Raw genomic sequence first — 14,721 nt, forward strand, 5'->3', positions numbered from 1 at the left:
AAGGATTCCCATTTGAATTCACAAAGCGTCTCCGTAATAAGGGGTCAGTTCAAAAAGTTCAGGAACATTCATAATTTCGCGCCAATGGTCTGTTGGAGCGAAATGCGGCTGGCATCCCTGTACATGTCTGTGTTTAGTGCGTAGCTGCCGGAATATTCATTGTTGTATGTTTCTTAGGCCGGTATTAGACTATCAAATTTCTTTGTCCACTGTCTTTGTCAAATATCTTTGTTAAAAAACTTGATGGTGTAATACGGAATTTTGCCAAACGTCGTCAAATATTTGATCAGATCTAGGGCCTCGCTGTAGTTTTGATCATAGAAGTCGCTTGTCTTCTGTTCACTGCAATGTGACATATTACCACATGGAGCGCTAGCATCGCTGCAACGTTCTGTCATCTATAGTGTTTTTATAAACATTGCCGGTAAATACAATTGGTGAGTACCAACAACTACAAAATTAATAGAGATGTATGAAGCGGGTGAGGCGCTTTACAGCGCGAGGCACTCTGATACAAAAATAGATCAGGAAAATTGGAGAGCTGACCTAACCAAACCTAAACTAACCTAACCCTCTCCTGTAGCAAGGAGTATTACAGTCAGCTTGTCTTCTGCAGATATAGCTGTTCTTGAGTAAGTATTGTGCTGTGTGATAGGAGGATACACTGCACTGAGCGCATACAGAAATGTATGATCATCCATTCTTAAGTAATTGATGTACGATCTGACGTCATCTACTATAAACTCACATTACAAGTTTTGTTGAATGCTTTTATCGTGTCGTCGTAAGACCAACGGCTTCAGCCAGGTACGTTTCCTTTGTCCCCCGCTTCTGTTCCGCATGCGCACTCAGTGCAATTGTGGTACATGCAACTGCTGCGGTTAATAATAAGTTGTTATTGTCAGCCATCTTGACCCACGACGAAAAACATGATGACAGTGTCATACCCCTTTTAGCGCCACGTCAAAGACGTTTGTCAAATATATTTGACGAATATTTGATCACATCTTTGATCAAATCTTGGACAAAGAAATTTGATTGCATAAAACCGGCCTCAGACATTGTCAGTGCCGCAATGAGTAAAACGTTGTGTCGCAGAGTTCGCGGATTTCGAGACGGCAGAGTTAGAGCAGCAACGCGTCTGTATTAAATTTGCGTGAAACTCAAGAGAACGTTTACAGAGACACACCAAGTGATGCAGGAAGCCTACGGTGATGAATGCTTAAGCCGTATTCGGTGTTACGAATGGTTCACACCGTTTAAAAGTGGGCTGACGAAAGTTAAAGATGACCCTCTTTCAGGACGCCCATTGACGTCTACCGACGACGCTAATGTCAGGAACGTCAGAGATATTGTGCTTGCCAATCAAAGACTGACCTTCTGAGCGACTGCAGAACAATGTAACATTTCAGTTGGATCATGTCATGCAATTCTGACACAGCATTTTGGAATGCATCGTGTTGCAGCCAAGTTCGTCCCACGGCTCATGAGTGAAGGCCACAAAAACCTTCGCCTCGTTGTCTTTGAAGACCTTTTGGATCGTGCAAATGCATAGCTGGTGATTAGACGCGCGTGTACGGTTACTATGTTGGGACCAAGATTCAGTCTTCAAAATGGGTCGCGTAAGTTTCTCCAAAACAATAAAAAGCTTGTCAGTTCGGGTCAAATGTCAAATCCATGCTGATAGTTTTATTTGACTTTGAAGGATTAGCTCATCATGAATTCGTGCCACAGGGAAAACTGTTAATCGGTCTACTATCGGGATGTGCTGCGACGCCTGCGAGAAAATTGAGAAGAAAACGGCCTGAAATGTGTCGAGGCAACTGATGGTTCTTGCATCACGATAAAGCGCCCTCAAATTCATCCCTGTTGGTGTGTGACTACTGCACAAAAAATGAAATCACTGTGCTGTCACCGGCCGGTGTGGTCGAGCGGTTCTAGGCGCTTCAATCTGGAACCATGCGACTGCTACAGGGTGTTCCAAAAATGACCGGTATATTTTAAACGGCAATAAAAACTAAACGAGCAGCGATAGAAATACACCGTTTGTTGCAATATGCTTGGGACAACAGTACATTTTCAGGCGGACAAGCTTTCGAAATTAAAATAGTTACAATTTTCAACAACAGATGGCGCTGCAAGTGATGTGAAAGATATAGAAGACAACGCAGTCTGTGGGTGCGCCATTCTGTACGTCGTCTTTCTGCTGTAAGCGTGTGCTGTTCACAACGTGCAAGTGTGCTGTGGACAACATGGTTTATGCCTTAGAACAGAGGATTTTTCTGGTGTTGGAATTCCACCGCCTAGAACACAGTGTTGTTGCAACAAGACGAAGTTTTCAACAGAGGTTTAATGTAACCAAAGGACCGAAAAGCGATACAATAAAGGATCTGTTTGAAAAATTTCAACGGACTTGGAACGTGACGGATGAACGTGCTGGAAAGGTAGGGCGACCGCGTATGGCAACCACAGAGGGCAACGCGCAGCTAGTGCAGCAGGTGATCCAACAGCGGCCTCGGGTTTCCGTTCGCCATGTTGCAGTTGCGGTCCAAATGACGCCAACGTCCTCGTATCGTCTCATGCGCCAGAGTTTACACCTCTATCCATACAAAATTCAAATGCGGCAATCCCTCAGCGCCGCTACCATTGCTGCACGGGAGACATTCGCTAACGATATAGTGCACAGGATTGATGACGGCATATGCATGTGGGCAGCATTTGGTTTACTGACGAAGCTTATTTTTACCTGGACGGCTTCGTCAATAAACAGAACTGGCGCATATGGGGAACCGAAAAGCCCCATGTTGCAGTCCCATCGTCCCTGCATCCTCAAAAAGTATTGGTCTGGGCCGCCATTTCTTCCAAAGGAATCATTGGGTCATTTTTCAGATCCGAAACGATTACTGCATCACGCTATCTGGACATTCTTCGTGAATTTGTGGCGGTACAAACTGCCTTAGACGACACTGCGAACACCTCGTGGTTTATGCAAGATGGGGCCCGGCCACATCGCACGGCCGACGTCTTTAATTTCCTGAATGAATATTTCGATGATCGTGTGATTACTTTGGGCTATCCGAAACATACAGGAGGCGGCGTGGATTGGCCTCCCAATTCGCCAGACATGAACCCCTGTGACTTCTTCCTGTGGGGACACTTGAAAGTCCAGGTGTGCCGCCAAAATCCAGAAACAACTGAACAGCTGAAGCAGTACATCCCATCTGCATGTGAAGCCATTCCTCCAGACACGTTGTCAAAGTTTTCGGGTAATTTCATTCAGAGACTACGCCATATTATTGCTACGCATGGTGGATATGTGGAAAATATCGTACTATAGAGTTTCCCAGACCGCAGCGACATCTGTTGTTGAAAATTGTAACTACTGTAAATTCGAAGTTTGTCTGCCTGAAAATGTACTGTTGTCCCAAGCATATTGCAACGAACGGTGTATTTCTATCGCTGCTCGTTTAGTTTGTATTGCGGTTTCAAATATACCGGTCATTTTTGAAACACCCTGTACGATCGCGCCGGGTGGGATTAGCCGAGCGGTCTAGGACGCTGCAGTCATGGACTGTGCAGCCGGTCCCGTGGAGGTTCGAGTCCTCCCTCGGGCATGGGTGTGTACGTTTGTCCTTAGGACAATTTAGATTACGTAGTGTGTAAGCTTAGGGACTGATGACCTTAGTAGTTAAGTCCCATAAGGTTTCACACACATTTGAACATTTTGAGCTACGGTCGCAGGTTCGAATCCTGCCTCGGGCATGGATGTGTGTGATGTCCTTAGATGAGTTAGGTTTAAGTAGTTCTAAGTCTATGGGACTGATGAAAGATGTTAAGTCCCATAGTGCTCAGAGCCAATTTTTGAACAGTGCTGCCTCATCCTTCGTACTCTCCAGAGCTTTTTTATTATTATTTCCAGAGCTGAAAACCCTGTTAAAAGGACGAAGATTAGCAGTGATAGAAGAGATATAAGAAAATACACTGACGACGCTTAGCGCGATCTAACATCAAACGTACGAAAACTGCATCCGGAAGTGGAAACGCCGTTGGAGCGCTGTATCAGTAGTGGAGGAGCGTATTTCGAAGGAGACCATGCACAGTAAGTAAAACGTAAGAGCAGAAAAAATCTGTGGACAAAGTTCCGTATTTTTTGAACAGACCTTGTACATGCGTACTGTTAGAACGTATCTTGCAGCATGCATTTCAGTAGCTTTGACGTTTTCCTATAATCTGACCTGGAGGGGATCCCAAACACTCCCATGTTCTTCGAGGAAGTGCTATACTTTCCCAAAATTCTCCCAATAAAAGGAGGTTGAGCAACCGCCTTCCCTGCTACCAGCCTGTTGTGCTCGTTCAGTTTCATATCGCTTTGCAACATGACTGCTGGATATTTAATCGACGTGATTGCCAAGATGCACCTACTAATGCCTTATTCGAACGTCACAGGATTCTTGTTCCTATTCCTCGGAGTAACTTACATTTTTCTAGGTTTAGAGTATGAACTAGAAATTTTATGTGCGTCGTCATACACCTACAGTCACTCAACTATGACATCTTCCCGTGCACCACAGCGTCATCAGAAAACAGCTATAAATTGCTGCTCATCCTGTCTGTCAAGTCATTTATGTATGTAGAGTTTCCTGAGGCACTCTGGACGATGCCCTCGCCTCTGACGAACACTCGCCGTCGACGACAATGTACTGAGTTATACTGTATTACTTAAACGGTCTTCGAGACACATATCTGGGAAACTAAACCCTATGCTCGGGCCTTCATCAACTCTCTGCAGTGGGGCACAGTGTCAAATGCTTTCCGGAAATCTAAGAATATGGAATCTGCCCGTTGCCCTTCACCCATTGTTTGTAGGATATCACGTGCGGAAAGGGTAAGCCGAGTTTCGCAAGAGCGATGTTTTCTACATTCGTCTGATTTGTGGAGAGGAAATTTGTTATGTGTGAAATGAGAATGCATTCAAGAATTATGCAGCCAACCGATGTTAAGGATATTGGTCTGTGATCCTACAGGTAACTTTTTTTTTACTTTTCTTATAAACGGACGTCACGTGCGGTTTTTTCAGTCGCTTGGAGCTTTCCGCTGGGCGAGAGGTTCGCGATAACTGTAAGTCAAGTAATGGGCCAATGCCGCAGAGTTCTGTAACATCGAACTGGGATGTCATCCAGATATGGCGATTTATTTGTTTTCAACAATTTTAGCTGCTTCTCTATGCCAGGGTTTCCCATAACTGTGTCCTCCACGCGAGAGTCTGTACGACAGTCAGACAACCGCATGCTCGCACGATCCTCCTACGTGAATGATTTCTTAGACGTGAAATTTAATACTTCAGCTTTCCTTTTGTTGTCTTCTATTGCCATCACGCTCTGGTCGACGAGTGCCCACAGAAAAGTGATTTTACGCGTGACCAGAATTTTCTCCGGTTCTCGGCAAGATCTTTCGCTAAGGTGGAAGTTTTGTATACATCGCACATTGCTCTTCTAATGGACGCACGGTCCAATCATCGTTTCTTGGCTCTGCGACGAATTCGTCGGCCATTTATGTCCTGGTGCGTAGCTATTCTTGCCACCGAGTCCTCTTTACAGCGCATGACGTGTCTGTGCCATCGCAACCTGCTTTTCCATAGTTTGTCCGAGAGGTGCAGTTCCAAGTCGCCGCCGAATGTTGACGTTAGTCGTGTGGTCAAATCGGATAAGCCCAAAAGACTATCGGAGCACTCGCATTTCCATCACATGGAGAGCCTGCTCATGCTTCGTTGTCGTTGGCCAACACTGCGACGCATAAATTGCGACTAGGCGCACTACAGTCCTGTGAACATATGACTTAAGGCGTAAAGGCATGCGGCGATCACTTAAGACACTGGTCACCTGGCGCCATTCCATCCAGGCTCTATTAACACGGGCACGGACCCTTTTTACACTTAAGAGTGCTGCGATTTCTATGCCCTTAGTGTTTTTCGTCCTCTATCAGCTCCATCACTCCCTCCCTCCCACTTCGTTTTTCCTCTCCTTCCCCCCTTTTCTTTCCTATCATCTGTCCAGGTTCCTCCCGTCAATCCTCAGCTGTGGTGTGTCATATTTGTGCCAACTTTTTAGTGCAGTGCTGAAGTGAGTGTTCAGTGTTGCGTGTCTTTCCAAAGTGTTGCGAACAGAAATCATGCTGTCGCTGGGTGTGATTTTTATATCTCTTGCGAACAGAAACCAGACTGTCACCGTGTTTTTTTAATTGTCTATTATTTTACCTGTCTGCTTCCTGGGTATTTTATTATAATCACGAACCCTTTGTTTTATGTTTTAAGTTCCATAATTTTCTGCCATTTTACCATTTAAGTCAACGATTTTATCGCCTGCTTTTATTATTTATTATCCTCATTTTTTTCAAAACAAATTCTGTTTGCTGAAGAGCAGTGTACTAAGCTGCTGCCAGCCCACCCCCTTCAGAGGGAATCTAAACTCAATAAAGGAGAAAAAAAGACTAACCATCATCGCTGTGATAGCATCGTGATCACTAACCCTTGACTCAATACTGGCACTGTTGATAAGGTTTGGCTTGATTGTAGCTACAAGGTTATCTAACTAATGTTCAACGCACTTTTCGTTAAACGTGTTCAGAGGTACTTCACAAGACTGTCTGTCTGTACCACTTGCAGTGAATCCATAGATCTCCCAGCCTATACAGAGTTAAAATCGAGCGGCGCTAGGTGGCCCCGCGGTTTGAAGCGCCATGCACGGATTGCGCGGTCCCTCCCACTGGAGTTTCGAGTCCACCCTCAGGCATGGGTGTGTGCGTTGTTCTTAGCATAAGTTAGCTTAAGTAGTGTGTAAATCTAGGGACCGATGACCTCAGCAGTTTGGTCCCTCAGGAATACACACACACACACACACACACACACACACACACACACACACACACAGAGTTAAAGTCGCACCCAAGTGCCTGACAGCAAACACAGTATGTAGATATTTCTTACAAATTTTACTGTATCAATTAAGTACACTGTTGATAGCACACACCTGCATTAGAGTGGCAGTTCTATTGTTTTTGCTGATTAATAAACACAGTTTTCTGAGAGTTTTGAGTTTCATTTTGCAAGGAATTGTATCTCCCTCTTCCATGTAACTAATATTATCTTCCACCACAACATCATTACTTCTAATAGGCAGGTGAAAACACATCACAACCTTTCTTTCGGAAAAGTAACGAAAAGAACAACGGTTATTTCCTGTAGAATGATACACTAGCATAAACCACCAATGCGTCTATGGGACTAGCATGGGGTGTTTTTAACGGTACGAAGCATCCGCAACAAAAGAATACTGAAAATCCTGATGTAGAAGGCGTCAACCGTGGCGCGACGGCCTGATTACAAAGTTTCAAAGACGAGTATTAGTTTACGAGTCTTCAAATACGACACGACCTTCTACTAGGGAAAGCAAGGAGAATATCACACTGATTTCAGTGCGAAGAGAGGCACTTTAACAGGCGTTGATCCTGTGCAGTATTCGCGAATGAAACGGGAAACATTTCTAACATGTGACCCACAGCCATGGACATCTCACTGGTTTGCAAAATATGAACGTAGCTGTAGATTCAGACGTCTTTTCGTGTAAACTACGTAATGACGTAGAACACATAACGCAGGAGAAACAAGTTTCATGTTGGACACTATGGCTAAACTCGAAAATCATATGAGTGTTGGGTAGAGGTGGAAAGCAGTGCACAGGCGTCCAGATGCCGACCAATGATGTGGTGAGCGGGAATGGCTCTTTGTACGTGATGATTGGTGGAAAGCTGCCCAAGTGGACACCGGCGATGGGCTGGTGCCAGAAAAACTGGGGTAGGATGTACTGGTCCAGCTGTCCTTGCGTGACTGTATAAAAAAAGTATTTAAACTACGTACATCCTATTAATTTCATCAATACAAGACAAACTGTCAAAGGGAGGCGACGTCCTACCATGTTATTTTGAAAGGTTGAGTTCTCTTTTCAAAGTCACGATAATTACAAATTGTATTAAAAGCGACAGTTGTGTGGAGGGAGGCATCGCCACTGACTGACTGCAACAGACATTTGTTGTGTGAGCTTGTCAGGACGAGAGACCGCTCACGAAAGGTGCAGCCGCGCCCAACGTACGCACAACGCTGTCTCTCAAGAAAACACATTGTCTATAGACGCAGGAGAGGTGTGACTCTGATATTTCACAACACTGGAAAGACGTCACTTTTCCCCCATTAAGAAACAGTCTGTCATTTACTGGATCTGCATGAACAGTATGTAGTAATATGGTTCTACATTTCTGCGGAAACTTACCAAAGACTTGGCGAATTCATATCACGCGGAATCTCTGATGTGCTGCGTCCCAGAGAGCGACTATCGTAGTGTTGAGCATGTGGCTGCAGTGTTTCGGTTCACGAGTGTTTGTGCCTGAGAGAACTTTGGTGGCAGAGTGGATTCGGTACCTGCGACGGACTTGTATCACAGCCTTGGTATGCTGGCCTTAAGGTGAGAGATCGAAATAAATCAAAATCTTATTCATTCTGTACTTCACGTTCTCACGGAGTTGCTCCATAACAGTCTAATAAGAATATCATCGCGCATAACTGGCTATTTTTGTTGGGATATTATCTTCCTAAGCAATGACGCACAGTGGGAAAACCACACAAAACATTTCGTCAGACTGGATCCCCTCATCATGACAGTGTCAGACAGTGTCAGAAGAGACTGGGCGAAAGGTATACACTACACAGCAGTATGTGAGAAATATAATGTTTGTTTTGAGACAACTAAACATCCCAAAAACTACACATTGCACGAACGAAATGTTCTGGGTGAAAAGTTAATATTAGTAAAAGGGACATCTGTCTGCGCTGCAACTGGGCACTTCCTAGCCACCTCTCCTGCGCGGCTGGCTTCAACTTCGTATTTTCAAAATTATTGTATATTGGGATTCTACGCCAGAAAATACGTACAGCTTACTCAAAACATTGTTTCCATTCGTGGTGGATAGCGCTGTAATCGACAAATATCAAGTGTGCCTGTTTTCGCGTTTCATTTAGGACGTAAATATAAGCCCTCGTGTTCTAACAGTTGATATTTATGTTTAAAATTTATTTTAGTGTTGAAAATGTGATTGTACCGTACAAACCATATGGCTAGACACTGATATTTCTGGCAGATAAGCTACTGGTATTGTAAAGTAGTCTTCTGTTGTCAACAGTGAGAGTTGGCCGTTCATATCTTTTTTTTTTCTTTTTTTTTAGGAAGTTGACTACTGATTCGGGTAAAGTTGCCAAGATTTTACAGAGAAAATAAGGGATCGCGGAGGATGCCTATAAAATAAACAATTCAAATAGTGTTTTCTACAAAGAAATATGTAAAAATGCATACATGTTTTATTTTACATTATTGCTTCTATATACATAAAGACTTTGCTTCTTTTTGCAAACATTCATTCGATTTTACAAACGTAAAGAATAATCTATAATTAAAATTCACTGCAACTTGCAGTTCTGCTTCTGTAAGCTCGGTGGTACATTTGTTGCCTCTGTCCATCCCCCACTCACCTCTGTCCATTTATGGTTCATTGAAACAGGAATACTTAATACAAACTCAACTACTTTCAGCAAATTAGAAACCTCAACATTTTTGGTTCTCAAGCTATAGAAAACATTAACCCACCTTCTGTTTGTATTGTCTTCCATAGACATGCTTTGCTTCAAAATATTCTTTACATTACAAAATTCCTTATACAAACAATCTTCATCTACATCATCTATCTCCACTGACTCCATTATTCCTTGGAGATGCTTAAATTTTAGCTCATAACGTAGGCAGAGAGGTACCCAAGACTAAATTGTCACTGGCAGTTGACCTTCAAATTTGAAATTCTTGACCAAATATGTTTTCAGTGACACATAAAATTCCATAAGATCATCTTTAGTGCGTTTTCTGGTTATAGAATATGTTAACTTATTTAAAGCTTTATATGTACCACTATAAAATATCTGTCACTCATTCTTTGCTCTATTTTACTGATCAAAGTCTTGAATGCCTCAAAAGTTTCCATTATAGTAACATCAGAGAGTTCTGAGAACAAAGATCAATCTAAAACAACTGCACCAACATGGCAGAAAAAGTTAAATAAATCTCGAAAGTTAACTCTTTTTCAGTGTCGTCAGAATCATTTAAAATGGCTTAAGAGCTTTGGGACAATCATCAGTGCTTTTCCTATAACCTTTAATGGGTTCCCATTGTGTTAAAGAAAGCCATGTAGCAGGTACATGTCGGATCATTTCACTCCATTTTACATCTATAAATTCAAAAAAGTATTTTATAACCTCCCTTCGCTTTGAAGAAATGAAGGAGTGACCATGTAATTTGAGGATCAAATTTTCAAGATCTAAATCTAGAGTATCACGGGGAAGTTTCATCGCATTGTGCAAAGTACGATTCGAACAATTTGCCTTGAATATTTGTTTGTTATCATCATTTAACAGTTTATATACTGAATCATGCTCTCCAAAACTAACGTTGGTGTTATCAGCACAAAAGGCACTACAGTAGTTGATATCAAGTCTGTAGGACTCCAACGAACGTTTGAACACATTGTGAATAGACATTGCTGTTTCACTGCTCTCTTCTATAAAATCCAGAAGTTTATATTGAATTCCAATTATGGGATAAAAATATCCCAAAACAATCGGAAACATCTTCCTATTTTATGGCTTGAAACATCAGTTGCTATAGAGAAAAATTTACTCGACTAATTGGGATAGTTTAAAATTGTAACAAAATCTGAAACACTTTTTGGAGCCGAAACTTCTTTCACTAATGCTTCAACTTTAGTGCGCCCACAGTACATCTTTTTCTAACACAGGAATCACTGAATACACACTACGCGATTTCAGCATTGCAGTCCAACCTATTATAACTGAGATTATGTTTCACCGTGTGGTATACAAATGTCAGTTCTGCTGCAACAGCTCTGTGTAATCCACCCCTGGTGGAGGTACCACTAATAGAAATTAAGCTGGAAATCTTGCAAGACTCCTTTATGTCTTTCTCTTCTGATATGTATTATTACACTATATATTTATTACTACATTAAATTTATATTTAAGTAATTTTAAACTGCACCAAACGTGGTATTAAAAAGTGACTTATACCTTACCTGTAGTTTTTGCATGCTGGGAACAGTTGGTATTGCCTCCACGGGCCACACTAAATTCCCGGAGGATAGAAGGCTTTGAAATAATTGGCTTTCACAGGGCGAATCTAGGAATATGTTTCTTCCCAACATGAACAGTAAACACACATGCTTTTAGTTCTTCTCCTTGTGGATGATTTCCACCCTCTCCTCATCACTACTCATCTTCAAATAAGAAATCGTAAAATCGTAATCTTATCACAACAACATCACGTCCTCTACTAATGTGTTTTGAGCTTCCACGAAAGCACCTATGTGAATAACTCAATTAACTAGTTAAATACTTGGTGCCTTGTTGGCATTGAAATTGATATTACTATGAGTACTGACAAGTTAACTAAGGAAAAAAGCTTTCGAAAAGTAGCTATCGGTTATCAAAATAGATGCGAAATTAGAAGTAGATATATGTTACAAAGTCGACGACAATGCAGTCAACACCTACTAATAGTACGCTGCACAGTTATTAACGAACATCTGTAAGTCCCTACGACACGAAATCCCCCGCAGCGACCGAGAGCCACCGATCAGAAACTACAGAGTCGCATGCCAAGATACAGTTCCGCATTGAGTTTACGGCTAGAGAAACGTTTATTTCACGTGCGGCATCGCCATTGCTGGCCACACGGGCGCCTCTCTCACATAGTGTGGATCCCCTAGGCTACGACCACATGAGCGTTTCTTTCACGCGCATTTGTACCGCAAGTCATGCCGCCAATATAGATCACAATTTGTTTTAGTACTGCTTCGGTGCAAGCTGTGGCAACTTCTACTGCGCACAGTTAGTCTCAACTGTGAGCCTGTCAGGCGAAATACATTGCTTGAACTACTATTGCAAAAGATAGAAAAATACGGGACAAGTTAGAATTAACGCGGGATACGGGATCTGACAAAAATAGTAGCCAAAATACGAGATTTCCCGGGAAATACGGGATAGTTGGTAACCCTAGATTCGTTTGTTGCGTGTACACACAAACTCTGAGTAGGAGGTATTATTGTCGCCAGTGGTGCCAGAGTGGATTTTGATATTAATCGAGGATTTTTTGTTATTTGCCATTTTCGCTACACTTGGCTGTTGCTTGATTGCGCACTGGACGGATTTTGTCAGATTTGTGTATGCATAGATTGAATGCAATATTCACATCTTTGTTGTGACCAGATACGTGATTATTGATTACAGATGTTGTGGAATAATTAAAGTTTTTGTCGATCAGAGTGTCCAAGGGAAAGAAAGGTCTGAGTAAAGTCTGTCAGTGCTTGAATCTTCAATTTTCAGAAAATAGTAAATTAAAAGTTTTTGTTGATTCCATTCATTTTTACGCTGCTTATGGCTTGTTGACAGAACTCCTCCTCATCTTTTAATTTCTATAAAAATAAAATAAAGAAACAGTTGCAGCAGCAGTTGTGACCACGCATTACGCTCTGCATGGATCGGAGAATTTCTTTTGAATTATTTTAACACGTTCCTCGATACAATATGCAGTTGCAGCGGCAAAACGGCCTAAGTTGTCTGTTGCGTGCAGGAGCATTGTTGTGTAATGGTAGGAGACGTTAGAGAATATTTTTTAAAATTGCAGGCAGATAGTAGAGTGTTGATTTTTCATGATTCATAGGCAGAGTAATTAACTTTTGTTTTCGTTCTCTATCAGTATACTGACATGTCCGAGAGTAGAGGGTTCCAGAAAATGGTTGAATACGGACTTTTCGGAATAAAGGTTTTCGTAATAGAAGTAGTATGGCTACGTACCAGATTTTACGATAACGGTAATGAAGTGTCACAAGACTGCTTTGAAATTTTTAGAGAAAAAGTATAGGTAACGATAATATTGTCAGAGATAGAGCTTTACATGCTTCTGTATGTCTTTCACCAGGCTATTAACAATCACAGCTTTTGATAGAAGCTGGCCGCGGTGGTCTCGCGGTTCTAGGCGCGCAGTCCGGAACCGTGCAACTGCTACGATCGCTGGTTCGAATCCTGCCTCAGGCATGGATGTGTGTGATGTCCTTAGGTTAGTTAGGTTTAAGTAGTTCTAAGTTCTAGGGGACTGATGACCACAGCAGTTGAGTCCCATAGTGCTCAGAGCCATTTTAACCATTTTTTTATAAAAAAAATATTCAACAGGGTTGATTATGAAGAGTCCACAAACCAATGGAAGGCATGATTTTGATGGCCACCCTCGTTCACCACCATCAGGATGAATGATTTCCGTGTGTGTTTCCACCCAACCGCCATAACTTTCTCACTGACCGCTACGCGCCTACTGACGGAATACAGATCACGACCTTGTAATAAGGTAAAGTGTCTACACATTGAGGGTGACAGGTGCACCTGCCTTCTATACTAATCGAAATTAATCACCCCAATAGCGAGATGCAAGACCACTCCTCGATATCACGCACCCCGAAGAGAACTGAAAACTAATACATCAGCCTAGTTGCTTCTGGATAATGTTAAACATAGTTTCTAACCAGATATTAAATCGACTAAATATATTGTACCAAGTTTTAAGTTATACATCTTTAGAGCAATATTAACTGTTTTATTGTCTCAGATCAGCAACTAGAGGCTTGGTCATTTAAATTTTGTAAATTTACGTTTCGAGGATATTGATTACACATTATTATTATTGTCAGTCCAATTTGGATATCAGCATAATTACCCAATTAAAGAGAGTAAAAGGAATTTCCATTAAATTGGTGTCAACAGTTGTATGCAAATAATATTATTAAGACCTCCCAGTTTCCAGCATATCCACCCTACAGTTTCAATGCCCCTGAAAATCGATCACCTGTATTGAAATGTACAATACTGATTTGATTTATTTCTCACTCTACTTGTTACGGAAGGTATCTTCTGTCTTCACTTGTGGTCAGACGATATCTAAATTTTTTACCGAATCACACATTAAGAAAGAAGATGTCTTTCGAAATAGTCAGTGTGAGTAATAAATGAATTCAGCAGTGAAGCTTGAACATTTAATTACAGTTTACCCATGGGCAGAGCTCTTACAAGAATACGCTTTATAAGCGGTGGCGGGAGAACACACTTATCGAAAACGTTTTACGTATGTGTTATCGCCCAAATCCGATTTTAGGATGAACTAGTTTCACCTAGATCAAACTCGTTCATCCTGTTACCGATAGGATGAAACAGTTTAGCCTAAGTCGAATCAGTTTATCCTAGTTAGCTGGCCGGAGTGGCCGTGCGGTTCTAGGCGCTACAGTCTGGAACCGAGCGACTGCTACGGTCGCAGGTTCGAATCCTGCCTCGGGCATGGATGTGTGTGATGTCCTTAGGTTAGTTAGGTTTAATTAGTTCTAAGTTCTAGGCGACTGATGACCTCAGAAGTTAAGTCGCATAGTGCTCACAGCAATTTATCCTAGTTAGAATTTACATGCTTTAGGATAAAATGGTATATCCTAGTCTGAACTAATTTCACCTAGTTTGTATCTTCCATAAGCTTTTCAAAGTAAACTGAATAAAGGAATAGAAATAAATCAGTTAAT

This window comes from Schistocerca gregaria, chromosome 5 (genome assembly GCF_023897955.1).
Source record: "Schistocerca gregaria isolate iqSchGreg1 chromosome 5, iqSchGreg1.2, whole genome shotgun sequence".
Classification (NCBI taxonomy): domain Eukaryota; kingdom Metazoa; phylum Arthropoda; class Insecta; order Orthoptera; family Acrididae; genus Schistocerca; species Schistocerca gregaria.